This window comes from Cyanistes caeruleus, chromosome 7 (genome assembly GCF_971803275.1).
Source record: "Cyanistes caeruleus chromosome 7, bCyaCae1.hap1.1, whole genome shotgun sequence".
NCBI lineage: Eukaryota > Metazoa > Chordata > Aves > Passeriformes > Paridae > Cyanistes > Cyanistes caeruleus.
This window is the reverse complement of record NC_141707.1, coordinates 34891983-34906436: the sequence shown is the minus strand read 5'-3', so window position 1 is coordinate 34906436 and position 14454 is coordinate 34891983. Positions and strand designations below refer to the sequence as shown.

The 14454-nt window shown below is 38.4% G+C and overlaps 1 protein-coding gene across 1 annotated transcript in view; it reads left to right on the top strand.

Moving 5' to 3' along the window:
- Positions 1–14454, top strand: part of TMEM163 (transmembrane protein 163) — an 86742-nt gene that overhangs the window by 37876 nt on the left and 34412 nt on the right. The window lies entirely within an intron of this gene.

Genomic DNA, 14454 nt, shown 5'->3' with positions numbered 1-14454 from the left:
ACAACTTGTTAAAGCAAAACAGTGAAATCAGGTAGGAATCAGTGTTGGCTTTAGCACACAGCTGGCCAGGTAGGGATCTGTCATTTTGTTCCTGTTATGACAAAAGCAGATTCCAAAGAAGAATTTATACAAAAGAGGGTTGCCTTAGCTATGCATTCCTGGGAAAGGAAAAAAAAAAAAAAAAAGAAAGTAAATGGAATCTTTAGAGTATGACTTAATCTTTTGATCCTTTCCTCCTCTGAATTTTCCTTGTTGTGACTGAGATCCATCAAGCCACCATCAGGACTTTGATTATATCAGTTTGGAATGTCTGTTGGAGGTGAGCTGTCATTCCAAGAGGTCATTTGTGTAGCAGAGTTTTGGATAACACAGCAGAGAGAGTTGTGTCCCAAGATCCCTTCTGGACATTTTGTACAGTCTTGTGGTTGATAACTCAAAATACAGTGCAGTACTACGTGCCAGAGAAAGTGGGCTTGTCATGTACCCAGTGACTGATCCTGAACCATGGCCCTTCTTTTTTAGTCATATATTTATAAAAAATGCAAAGGAGGCCAGAAATAAATAATTTTCTTTGAAGTAATGAGCCTGTAGATATATGCATATTATAAAGATTACTTTCTGTGTCATAAGAGCTTTCTGATGCATGGGAGATTGCAAATCCATTTTACAAACGTTATTAGAACTACCTGTCTGCACTGTGTGTGTTCAGAGTGATCACCTCCTTTCCTGTACAAGGAGAAATTCTTGCTGCAGAACAACTTTCAGAATTGTTCTTAAGCCCTTTCAAGACTTTTTGTGTGAACTGTGACTAATCTCATGGCTTCCATCTGAAGCAGCTGTGTCATTCCTACTTCCGACCCCAGAGAAGCTCAGTACTAGCTCTGAATTAATTTCTTTTCTCTCTGGCAATTCCGTTCAATTGCCTTTTCTTTATTTTATTTTTTGGCAAAATGAAGTAGTGTATGGCTGCATATTTTTAAAGAGATAGTGTGCAAAAGGAAGTAACCAGGATACTTAAGCTGTTAAAAATTTTCATTTGAAGAAAGGATATTATTTCTCAGCATTTCGATCATGTATTTGCAAAATGATATTTTCACTTGTAAGTATTCTTTCAGCCAGCACTGTCACTGTTCAAGTTACCTCAATAATTTCCATGGAAATTTTTAGACTTCTTTGCTACACTCTCTTCAAAATGGGAAATTTTAAATTTCAGCTGAGTGTTACAGACAATTGTATGAAGATGCTCAAGTAGTATAAATATACAATATCTGAGGAACTTGGTGTAAATTTACACAGTCTGAGACTCTGGCCTCTGACCTCCTATGCATGCAATCAAATTACCATGAAATACACAGTGAGGTGAGTTCAGAATACTCTGGAATTTGCTGTAATCCTCTTTGCACGGGTGACAAAAAATAGCTTGTTCTCTCTGCTTTCCAAAAGTAAGCTACTTTTCATATCACCTACTTGTTTGGATGTTGCAATAGTAGAGTTGATATGTTTGGGAGGAGTAGTAAATATTTGTTAGACTCTTCTATAACAGGACTGCAAAGATAACGAACTCGTGTGCTTGCAAGCATTAACTTCAGATCATTTACATTCACTTTACACTGCTGATTTTTTTATTCTTGATTTTTCTCTTAAAGTGGCTGAATGAACTTGCTGCAGTCTCTTTTGTGTTGCTGCAAAGCAGACTTAGCATTGTCTTACAGCCCTGAGCCCCAGGCAGCTGGAGGATGACTAAGAGCAGCCCAAAACCAATACAATAACTTGTAAACATAAAAGGATGTCTCACCTCTGGGGGAGGCTGGGAGTGCAAATGCTAGCATAGTTAGAGCTGTCATTGAATATGAAATACTTGTTTTGGTTGGGAAGGCTTTGCAGAAGGAATATGTGTCCCTCATCAGGCAGCAGGAGAGGGAAATCACGAGTGGAATCAGCAGGGACAGCGGTGTTTGCGTCACTTGGGGGCTCAGGCTGGGGCTGCACCGAGCACGGGGCTTGAAAGCCTCCCCTTGCCAAGGAAGGAAAACACTGAGTCTGGCACAGTGGGAATAGTGAGCAAGACATCTTTGGTCAATCTGCAGTGCTGCAGTAGTGTTACAATCACAGGCATCACAAAACCCACTACTTCTACTAAATTAATCTCAGGCTCAAGGGTCAGGATTGGTGACTACTAATCCAGACCACTGGATTTTTTGTAAATACAAGTCCAGCATTCTGGTGTTAGTACTTCTAGGCTTCTTGCTTTTTTAAACTAGTAAGTATTCTCAACATGATTTAGAAATTAAAAAAAATAACCCAGCCCAAACCCATCATTACTGATATGTGGAGCCAGAGAATGAATAGATATTGGCTGATCTCTGAAAGGAGAGCAGATGAAGATCTAAGAGTGATAAAAGTGTGTGTGTGTGTTCCTGTCTGTGTGTTTGGGGTTTTTTGCTTTCAATAATCTGAAAAAATGTTTTAAAAAATATGGTGTTATAAATAGCATAGTCAAAAATTTTGAAAACTTTTGCTGTCTGATAATTGTAGAAGACCTTTTAACCCATTTAAAATTTTAACACATTTAACCAAATTTCAGAAGGGCAACTGCAGAAATCTTGAAACTGGATTTTCAGAACTATGATCATCATTTCAGAAAAAATTAGGTCAGAGTATTTTAGGTGATTCCATGGATTGTTGGTGCTTAGTGTCTTCCAATGAAAAGTCATTTGGACTCCAAATGAAGTGTGTATCACCTCTGCTTTAAACATTCCCTGCATACTGACACAACATTTTCATCTTGGTTTTGAAGGCTGCATAACAGGAAAGAAAAGCAAAAAGATCAACAGCAGAAAATCTTTGTATGGTAAAAATATATGTATATGCTGCTTGATACAACAGTTTTTATCCTGGGAATATGTTTGTAAGGCTTTTCAAGAGATTGCTCCTTGGAGTTGTACGTAGAACAGAAGAGAATAATTGATGTAGTTTGAGTTTTATTGACATGATTGCATTTTGTAAATAGCAGTGTACAACTTTGTAATATCCCCCTGTCTTATCATCACATTTTTTATTATATTATCTGGACTGTTTTCTGTCTAAATAAATTAAGCTCATCAGACAGGATTGCAAGTCTTCTGTTACTTTGATCAGAATTAGCAGAAGATGTGTCAAGCCAATTACTCTAAAATTGGGCAGATGCAGAGCAGTGTGGTTTGTCAATCACTTAGCGGGTTTTCTTTTGGTTTTACAACTCTGGGTCTGTCAGGGAAGCTCTTCCCAGTCTTTGAATTGCTGGACATGATTTCCTACTGCTGCATCAGTTCTAGAATGCTGCAAGATGGTTTGTTTAGAATTACTGCATTTAAAAACTACTAACAGAGCTTGTTTAAAAAAAACCACAGAACAAAGGAAATTCCTTGGTATGGCTCACATTTCATTTCAATTTTTGCTTAATGACTTGGGGCTCACAGCTGATGTGATCCCTTGGGTTTGCTCTGGAGCTGCAGACTGAGTGCAGAGCTGTTTTATGTGTGCCTCGTGTCTGTGGCATCCTTGCTGTCGGAGCATCCCCGTGCTACAACACTGAAGGAGGATTGATGACAGGGCTCTTTATGGCAGCCCTTAGCAATAGATTGTTGAGATTAACACATTGTCTGAGGAAGAGATTTGTCTGAAGGGCCTGCAATTCCTCCCTACAGCTACATACAACAGAGCCAGACAGTTGCTTCCCTCCCTAGAAGGTTTGTTTACATTTCAGTTTAGAAAGATAAAAGATAGCACAGAGGATTTACTTTTTCTGTTTTTCTTTCTGACTTTTGATCTATCTAGCAGAATTGTTTGTGTTCAGAACTTGACTTTTTAATTGAATTTGTGCAAGAAGGGTGAATTTTCATTGCTTGGTGGTTTTTATTAAAGGAGCATTAGTAATCCACTTCAGACTTGAAGATTTCCTGGCATTCCAGCAGCTGTACAAGAAGTAGAGCCAGGGTCTGCTTTCTTTTAGTTGGTGAGCTGAAATCAATCCATTTTACTTGAATTACCTGGGCTATCTCACTGCTTTGTGCAAGTAACATAATTTTCCCTATTAGAGATGGAAATGTTAGTTGAATGTTACTTGGATCATGACCCATGATAAAATATAGAGAAATAGGTGATAAAATCTGCCATTTGGTCTAACTGAATGAACAAGGTAACATTTTCAGTCATCTCTTTATTTCAAGTTATCTGGCCATAGAAATGAGTTTTTAGTGTAACAATCTAAGTGATAAACTGCTACAGATTATCTGACAATACAGTAAATGTAAATAAATATTGATAGGACAGTACTGAAATTAAATTATGATTAAACTTGCTGATTCAGAGTGACCATTGTTGTTTTGGCATTTTGTAGGTCCATTAGCAAAATGACCCAGTAAAATTTCTTACAATTGTTATAATTTTCCCAATTTACTCTCAGTTCCAAAATATCTGTTACTTTATTCCAATATAATCCTTCCAGGTGTGAATTTTAGTGCTTTGTCTAATGTGCTACATAAAGAAATTCTTGAGCATACTGACCAGTAAAGGGACAGCGAGTGTTTTTGCATTTTTAAAACTGCACATTCTTAGAGTCTGGGAACACCTCTGTGAGATTTTTACTAGTTTATGATGTTAAATGGCAGGAATTGAACTCTCACTTGTTAAAACTGAAGATTAAATAGAAGATAACAGGGTATGGGACAGCTGTGAAGAACTATGTTGAGGTGTCCTTAGCATGATGTGCTGTGTGTTTAACTTCTGAGAACAGGTCCTCAGGCTCCTACACACTAAAATGGGCTGGAGAATTCTGATCAGACATATTTTCCCACAGCCAGTTGAGGTATCCAAATTTTTTTACATCAGAAAGCAACTTTGAATTGGAATTCTGTTTAGACATGTATGTAAAATCAGGTTTTAAAGTTTGTATAGTAAGTAACTGAGCTGCCTGGGATGGTGCATTCCCAATTTCCCTTTATAAAAGGAAAATCTCTAAGATTGTGCTGTACTCTGGCAGCCTGCTTAATTGTACTTGGCAGCTTGTTTTGGCTCTGGAGCTGCTCACCAGCCTTCTAATTAAATAGGGGTGCCCTGATACGTGTCTTGTCTCTGAAATCGATAGGGATGATGAAAAGGGCTGTGAAGGCAACTAATTATCTTTCAACAGCCAATGCTTTTCAGTTTGGATCTTCCCTGGTTTTCATATTTCTGAGTTCATTAAAATGCTTGGAGAACAAACATTTTGTAGGAGATGAAATGTCATGAGTGTGAATTTCTTCTGGTCTTGTGCTCACACGCCTTGTTCCATTCTTGGCACATTCAGGAGAACCATGCATAGAGAAATAAATATAAATCTCCAGGTTTGGTTTTGGGAAGGTGTGGATGGGCTCCAACCAGGGTAGCAGCCTTAGGTCTCCAAATCCCAAATGGAGACGTGAAGAGAATTTATTCTATTTCTGTTTATCTTCCTCAAGAACAGCATTGCAAGACAATCACCTGTGAGTTAAGGGAGGAACTAAACAAGAATATCAAGGAAAATGCCAAGCAAATATCTTCTTTTACCTTCATATAAAAATGGAACACAGATAGGTGGTTACACTAGAAATGGTTTTATAAAAAAAGTTTCAGCCTGTCTCTATGTTCTCAGATACCTCAGCTTGAATGTAAGTTTTAATAGCTCTTCCTTATGATTTTTTTGGGCGTATTCGTTATTTGGTGTCCAGCTGACAGTTTTGTAAGGATTCATTTTTCTCTCTTCCAAATTCAGAACTTCTCAAAGGCAGCTAAAATGAGGGACTCTTAAAATAGTCACCTTTGCATTCATGACTCCCACTGCATTTGTGTTCTAGAGGTTTCAGCAGGACAAAAACAAGCTTTAACACCTATCAGTGGGGGTGCACAAGTCGCATCAGTTTCAGTAATTATAATTACTTTATACTAATGCAAGTTAAGGGACAATGCAAAACTATTTTCAAAATGAATGGTTTTTTTCAGCACTCGATACACTTCTGAAGACGTGCTGTATTTCTATATAGAAGGAAATCTGCTTTGATTTTCAGAAGTCTGTTCAAATACTTTAATATAAAAATAGTCTCTCACAACTGTTAAGCTGTAGGAATGCCATAAAGCTCCTACAGATCCTTTCTAATTGGGGTACTGTTTTTCCAAAGTTTGCAGTTCTAGAAGTTAAGGCTTTGACAATGTGAAATATAAAAGTCAGGCCACAGCAAGACTCTGTTTGAATAGGTAAGATACTGGTGGTGCCTGCTGTCACTTTTTGCAGAATTATTCCATCCTTTCGATTGGTAAAACGATTTTCCATGTGTGTAACATCCTGGACTGTGGAAGTACCTGCACCCTGTTTTAGAGATAAGGAAAGGATAGAGGAAAGGAAATGTCTAAGGGTTGGAAGTTTGGATCTACCTGCCTTTTCACACAGTTACCCTCTGTCTTCAGAGTCCAGCTCTTCTGGATTATTAAACTTATTCTGGATCTCTGATCTTCAAATATCTCCTGTGGCCCTTGATCCAGTTCTGTTTCCCTTCCTCTGAAATAGGAAGATTTTAAAATTTTTTTAATGTAATTGTAAATATAGTTACATGTCCCTCAAATAACCTCAAAACCCATAACCTCCTCCACACACACACACTGAAAGGAAAAGTTAAAATCCATAAAATAAAATAGATTCTAACTTGTTTGGCAGACTTTTCATGGTAAACACAAACTGTTGCAATGCATTTCTTCATATGATGAGCTGCTTAAAACTTCATTGAAATTCTAGGGAAAATGAAAGAACTTTGATTAAAAAAAATTGTATATTTACCTTGAATTTCAGTGGAAATATTCCTGTCTGACAGATTTCTATTTGTTCATAAGTTGAAAATTCATCTGTGTTGTACCATGGATAGTAGGTACCAAAAAAAGAGTTCTTACAGTTTATGTGGAAAAGTGAGAATTTAGCCTTTGTGGACAGGTTTTAAATGCTCACCATGGCTAAAATGTGTTTATTTTATCTAAATTTAAGGACTGTTGGGAAGAGTCAAACTTAAACCATAGGTAGGGCCTTTTTTCTTATTTAACAAGTGTATTTAAGCTACAGGATAGCTGTAATACTTCTAGAAATGTAGATATAATTCTAGATCATGATACAAGACAAAATTCACTAAATCCTCTCTTGATTTACATCCTCCATGTTGCACTTCTCTCAGCCAATTTATGTGGAGCAGAGGTTAGATTGCAGTGTGATTCCAGGTATTTAAAACTGGGTTGTGTCTGTCTGTCTGTCTGTTTCTCTGAGGATACTTAATTGTTTATGGTTTTTTTAACAGCATGATTTGTTTTAATGTTCTTTATTTCTAAAATACCCCAACTTGCTCACAGTCCAGCTTGAAATAGTAGCATGAAAATAGAGAGCAAAAATAAATAAAAAATACCCTGAATCTGGAGCTTTGGCACTTGGGCATTTCTGATATATTTCTTCTAGCCTAAATCTGGCAAACTTCAAATTGAGCATCTTTTTAAACTGAAACCACTAGACTTCTTTACAGGAATGGAGACAAATAACCCTGTCAGGGGCAGGGGATGCAGTTCTCACTGGTTATGCTCTTTTAAGTGTGTTGAGCTTCTAAACGAAAGTTATTAACAATATTTTTTCTTACAAACACCAGTACCCAGCCAATAGCACAGCCAATGATATTCATACATTTATTGTTGGCTGTGCTGCAGTTAGCCTGAATTCTTGTATATAAATTCTGTGTTAATACATCTGAGCTTTTGTACAATATCTGTCTTTAATTATCTTTTTGAAAGGATCCCTTCATCTTTTTAATGTGACCACGGGACAGGAACATACCAGAATCTGAGAATAATGGCAGCATTTCATCCCTTTGATTAACAAATCAAAACTTTCAATGACTGGTAAAAATGTCTAACCTGTGTCCAAGCTGTTACAGGTTTGAGGATACATTTATAAAACATGAGCTCATTCAATCCCTATGAAGCTTCCAGAAACCCTTTAGGTCAGATAAAGGTCTTCACCTCTGTGCCTGCCTGATAATTTTGTTTTAAATCAACTGGTCAGACTCCCAGGAACAGTTGTTTGGTTTTTTTTTTTTCTTTTGTGCTGAGTAGAACCTCAATGCTTCTCTTGCCTCCCGTCAGTAAAACAAAAAATGGGAAAAATTTTGTGTTTGGAGAGTCTCCCAGGTCATTAAATCTAGATAACCCTTGTATGGATACAGCATGTTACAAATCTTGGCCAGAGGGCTTTAGAAACAGCTGTTTAGTGTGTCTGATATCACCCAACATCTGTGGCAATTTGTGGCTTTTTAAGCCAAGGTACCACTCCTTCCTTGTCCCTGTTCAGGGGCAAAGTGCTTCCTTTGGTTTTGGGAGCTCACTCCAGGCTCAAAACTACAAAGCTTGTAGGCACAAGTGGCAAAAACCTCCCTGTTAAAAGTGGAGTTACAAGCATTTGCAACATTCTAGGCCATTTCAGTTGTTATATTTGGAGCTGGGGCATCAATAATACATAGTTTCATTAAAAGACAATGTGCTTTAATGTCATTGCAGTGAGTTATTTTGGGCATTTCAAGTGACCCCGTTTGAAATACAACAGATGAAAGTATGCACCTGTATATTCAGTTGCAGAGAGTTTGCACCACATATCTAGCTCGTTTTTTATAGACCTAAAAGTTTCATTATTTCTATTCTGAAATGCCAGCATATGCATTTAGTATCCCAATAAAGCTCGACTGGAGCTGTAACATATGGGCCCTCTTTTCATTCCGGCCCCCTGGAAAGCCAAAACTAAACAAAAAGACCAAGTCCTCCTTTGCACTGATTTATTTCTGCTTTATTTTTATTTTTATTTTTTTTTTTGAGATAATCTTGTTTGAAAACAGAAGGTTGGCACCTGAGAGAGGAAGCACGGGAGTGTGTGAAGCAGTGGGATGCCAGACAGGAGGGATCCTGCTCTCTCCTGTGCTTTGCAGAGCACTTGCACATGCTGGAATATTGCTGGAATATTGTTCCTGCACGGGCTCTGAGCAGCCCTGGAAATTGCTGCTGATGGGAGTTGTCTGATTTCTGTCTTTACAAACAGCTTTCCCTAAAGAAATGGTTCCTGGTGTTCATCTCTAGTGATGCTGGGAAAGAGTGCCATAGAAAATTGACAGCTCTGGTGTAGTTGGCTGACCATTTATTAGTGCTCTACTCTCTGAAGGGTGGCAGGGAAATCCTGGTGTATACAGAAGATATTTCAGCAGCTGTTAAAAAATATCTCAGACATTATTTTTTACTTTTTCTGAAATCAGGAACAGATTTACTGTCAGTGTGTGCATGTCTCTGCCATTCAGGGGCTTTATATCAGCCTTCTTTATGCCACTGCTATGCTCAGCTTGCTGTGTACTGCAGCTGGGTCCTGTTCTTCACAAGGGTAATGGTTTCATCATTTGAAAAGTTACACCTTGCTTTCCAGTAGGATTATTTCACAGTTCAGAGTTGGGCAGCCCTGTGAGTTTGCCCAGCTGGCCCATTTGTGGGACATGCCAGGGGAGGCCTGGCTGCAGGGAAGGTGAAGGCAAAACAGAAGGGAATCTGCAGCCTAAGTGAGGCTTAGGACTGGATTGTTTTGCTATTCGTTGTTCTTTGTTACTATTGCTGAGCTCCATGGTATAACGGATAGTCAGTTTCAAATGGAAACAGAAAACATGTAAGCAAAGGGAGTTAGGGAAGAACTGCATAAGAGCCACTGAAACAGGTCTTAAAAACTTTTGAAATTGAAACATTGAAAAATTAATGACTTAATATAGAAAATCCTGATGTCAGTGACAATAATAACAACAACAATAACAATAATAGCAATAAATAATATTAAAAAATCTGCTAACTGGAAAGCACTGTTTTGATTAAACTCATAGGAAAACCTTTGAACAAAGTCCTGAAACTTTCTTCTTCTATAATAATAAATGAGGAATACATTCAACTTATATATGCTGCTGTATCTCACTGAAGTAAAATGAAGTTATGGAAGTTCACAGCTGCTAAAAATTTGACCATTTCCAAACAAACAAACAAGCAGAATAATTAACTGTGTAATAGACAAGGAAAGACAATTATTCCTGGAAAGGTTTACTACTACCAAGAGCAAAATTTGTTACCTTACTGAGTCTGAGAAGATTTTTTTAGGATGCTTTGAGGATTTTTGTGGTTTCTTGGCCTGACAGTGATACCCCAGGCAGTGGCAGAGCTGAAGACCTGGCTCTAGAGCCTCGTTCACTCAGTGCCCAGAGCTGAACTTCCCTAGGGACTGAAATCTCCTAGGATTCTCCTGCAGCTCATTCTGCACAGCGTTACTGTGACACCTTTCAGGCAGGTAGAAAAATGAACCCTCTTAGAGACTTCTTTAAAATTGCTTGTAAATTCTAATGAGATGAAGATTCAGGTTTAAAGTGCATTAAATTAAAGCTTTGCTTGATAGATACATAACAGTGTAATGGTGCTGAACAGAAATAAGGGTCTTTACCATTTTGATGCAATATAAACTGAGAAAATGAACCAAAGATTTTGTGTAGATAATGCTGGTACACTTTTGCCAGGTACTTTGGGATAAAAATACAGATCTAGAAAGATGACACTGATGGATAGCTCTGGATCTACCCATGTAGATAAGGGATCTGGCAGACTTGTGTCTGAGATGCTGAATGTATGGCAGTTTGTAGTTGTTGATTGCAGAAATTTAATGCATGTGCATAAAAAACTTTAGCTTTTGCTCTACTGGAATTTTGGGGAAGGGAGAAGGCATCTGAGGAAAGGTATGTGTACCTGTTGATTTGGGTCAGTAACGTTTTTAACAAGTATTATCAGATGTGTCTGTTCTTTGCCTTCAGTTGTTGTGAGGATTTTTAAAAAATAACTGTTAATTTCTTTTTCTCTCTTTGAAATGAATTTATTTTGAAATATTTGTTGTAACGTTAGTTTTAGATGTTTTACCAACACTAAGCAATGAAAACAGACTGTATTTCAGTCTCACTTCTGATTCAGCAGAACTTCCAGATCCTCTTGCTCGTGACTGCACAACCTGCAAGATCTTCATGGCAATAATATATAGAGACATAAACCCACCACTTTCAGTGGTGTTCAAATTGCCTGGCTGATTTCTGCCAAGTGCAGGTCATGTGCTTTTGAAGCCTTGGTATTTTATGTGCTCACATCCAAGTGTGTCTTTCAGAAAGACTAATATCAAAGCAAACATGATGGAGTCATTGTCCCATCTACAGGAGCTGCCTGAAAATATTTTTTCCCTTTCTGAGTAGGTATGAGGAGATCTTTACGACAGGTAGAGGAGCAGGTTTTTTGTACCATCTCTCATTTGTAGTCAGTCAGACTCCTCCCAAAAGTTTTTGTTTGAAAGACCTGGAGTCAGAGTTAATTTTCTATCCTATTTCTTGTCTCCTAGCTTTGTACAAAAAGGTGCCAGGGAGTTCTTCCAACACCAGGGAGGAAATAAGAGTCCCAGGGTAATGCAGGGTTCTCACCCTAGAACAAATGTGAGCTGGATTAAACCTGAAAAAGCCTGGGGACAGACTAGATGTCTGGAAAGTTAAATTGCAACTATTCTGTGGAGTTAAGGCCCTAGTTACATGATTTCTTTCTGTGGCACATGAAATGAATAAAACCCATATTTTGTTGAGGGTAGAATGTGTGGGAAATAAGTTTTTTTTTTATTTTTTATTTTTTTATTTGGAATCACTTTGAAAGGGGTGAAGGGATTCCAGCAAAACCTGACCTACAGGCTGGCAGACTTCACAAACTGATATTGCTGTGCAGGTGGAGACAGCGGTAGATTTGTTGCTTACGCTGCTGCCTCTATTTTTAGTTTCTGACTGCTTGCAAGTTCTGTTTACAAATGTCAGGAAAATGCATTAGGATTATCTGCTTTATTGTAGAGGTAATAAAACGTTGTCCAATTTAGCCAATAAAACAGCTAAAAGCAGGCTCCCTCTGTCGTGGCAGTGTAGCTGCTAAATGAGGCCTCACAGTGGTTTTAAGCTGCCTGCTCTGTTCTTTCCTCATTACTTGTTCCCCACCATTGCTCTGCCTCAGTATGAAGATTGGGGTTCTCTGGGGGTATTTTATTCCCATCTGGGAGTAGCTGAAAATGCACTTTGAGAAGGGGGAAGGTGAGGGATGAGCAAGGCCCATCCCTGCAGTGCCCTGCATCGCTCCTGGAGCCCAGCAGTGGTACTGGAGCCGTGAGGAAGGAGCACAATTATTCCTTTGCCCAGGGCTCCCAAATGCTTGGCTGCTAAAAAATACTTCCCCAAGAGCCCTTTCAGCTTCAGTGCCTGGAGTGGGAAGCAGTTGTTTTTAGTGGATGTGGTTGGTCTGTTGCAGTCTCCATTGGTTGGTGGCCTATAATCCAATATTAGGGCTGCTTTCACTGCCACCAGCCTGGATTCGTGGACAAACATCCTGTTTAAGCTGGGATGATTTACTGGGGAGCTTTATGACTGGACTTGCCAGCTAGAAGTTTGTTTTTAAGTCAGGGCTGAAGGTGCTTTAACACTGTTATTTGACTCTGAAAGAAAAAGAAATACATTGCTTGTCCCATTAGAAAACAAGCATGTAAATAAATAATATAGAAATACATCTTTCCAGTGCTTAAAAGGTCTTTATTACCTTTATTATGGCCTTCAACCACTAAAAGTTAGTGTTGTGGGGTACCAGCCCTAGTCATATTCACTAACTAGCAAAAAGGTTTGAGCAGAGTTGTGACACTGTTAGCTAATACTTGTTTTTCATTGCTGTTTTAGATAGCTCAGGACAAACAGATTGTGTGTTACTGCTGTGATAGAATACATAAAATAAAAATAGTTCTCATGCTGAGTTCCCTGTGCTTTAAATATACCAAATATGTCCCCTCAAGCATCCATAAGGTGTGGCTATCTGTATGCAGTTCATCACCAGAGAAATTATATATTCATTTTTAAAGGAACCATAAAATTAGTTTGTTTAAAGTCTGGATCAGAGTTGGGAAAGAAATTGGCAATTTAGTAAAAACTGAGGAGTTAATTCCACTAGAGGGGTAAGCTAGAAATAGAAGTAGGAGTAAAAGTGTTGCTTTGAACTGCATCATATGGAAGCAGCAATGACAGGAACATTGCAGGTTTGTATGTACCTGTGAATCCTCATAAATTTTTTTGCAACTTCTGCAGATTCTGAAACTATACGCCTCTAAGGAGGCAGACAATGAAAATTTGATAGGCAATATTATGCAGTGAAGTGTTGAAATTTGCAGATCACTGGCAAGTCTGACCAAGAAATATAGCTTCTTTTTTTACCTAGGGAATGAACTGTGGGAAATTATGGTTTAAAAAATAAGAGTGAGATGTAAATCTACACTGTTTCAATACTCCTCAACTTTGAGAAAATTGGAGTCTGGAGAGCAACCTTGATGACTTTTCTTTCTGTTTTGGCCGAATGTAATGATAAAGTCCAAATATTTGTGACATCTGGCATGCTTGTGACCACACCTAGGTCTTAGATCCAAAACAAAAGGGTTTTTATCACAAGAATTTAATTTCTGTTTATCCAGGTAAGTGCCACAGAAATGCAGCTTGCTGTTATTGAAAAGAACAGTCAAATCATAGTGTTTCTCTTCTGCCAAGCTGCTCTCATGAACATGGAGAATTAGATATTGTGTTTGTCAGCCTAAGATTGACAAAGTCAAAGATGAGTCTGTTTTTTTGGTTTATTTGTTTTCTTCCTACAAAGACGTGTTCTTGTTAAATTAGCTGATATCTGTTCATATAAAGAGTAATCAAATCAATCCTTTTAGGCTTTATTTCAAGCCCTCTTAATACTGGAGCTGGAGTTCTGTGGGTTTATTCAGAGAGCAGAGGTTCAGATGGTCCTTCACAAAGCACAGCAATTAGGGTGGAGCTGCTCAGAGCTTGGCTGGGGTTGTTGTGAGTCTGAGAGCTGCATTTGGTGAGCTCCCATCTCCAGGAGATTCCTCTTCCACTGCTGCCTGTTTCTTCCCTGGAATTCCTCTGGGCTGTTGAAGTTTTTGTTCTGGCACAGGCCTTCCTAGAATTGGAAACAGAGGCGATGAATTTAGGATGTGAGGAGTAAAATTTTTTTAAAAATTGAGTTTTTTTTCTAGGCATTAGCCTATTTTCAGTCTTGATTATTTTTTAGAAGGTACTATGTTATCAAAACCAGGGGTGGTCAAAATTTTTCCTACTGATATTTTTGTGTTGGAAACCACTGAAATGATGTGATCTGATGCATTTCCTGGGGCTGTGTGAGTTACCCTTGGGCTTTTTGCTGAAAAGATGACACTCAAGAAGTCTCAATGGGCCTGTGTATTTTCCTGTCATCCAGGTCAGATGGCCTGAAACTCCTGGCTGGAGCAAGGAGCACTTTGAGATGTGTTTTCTGACAGTT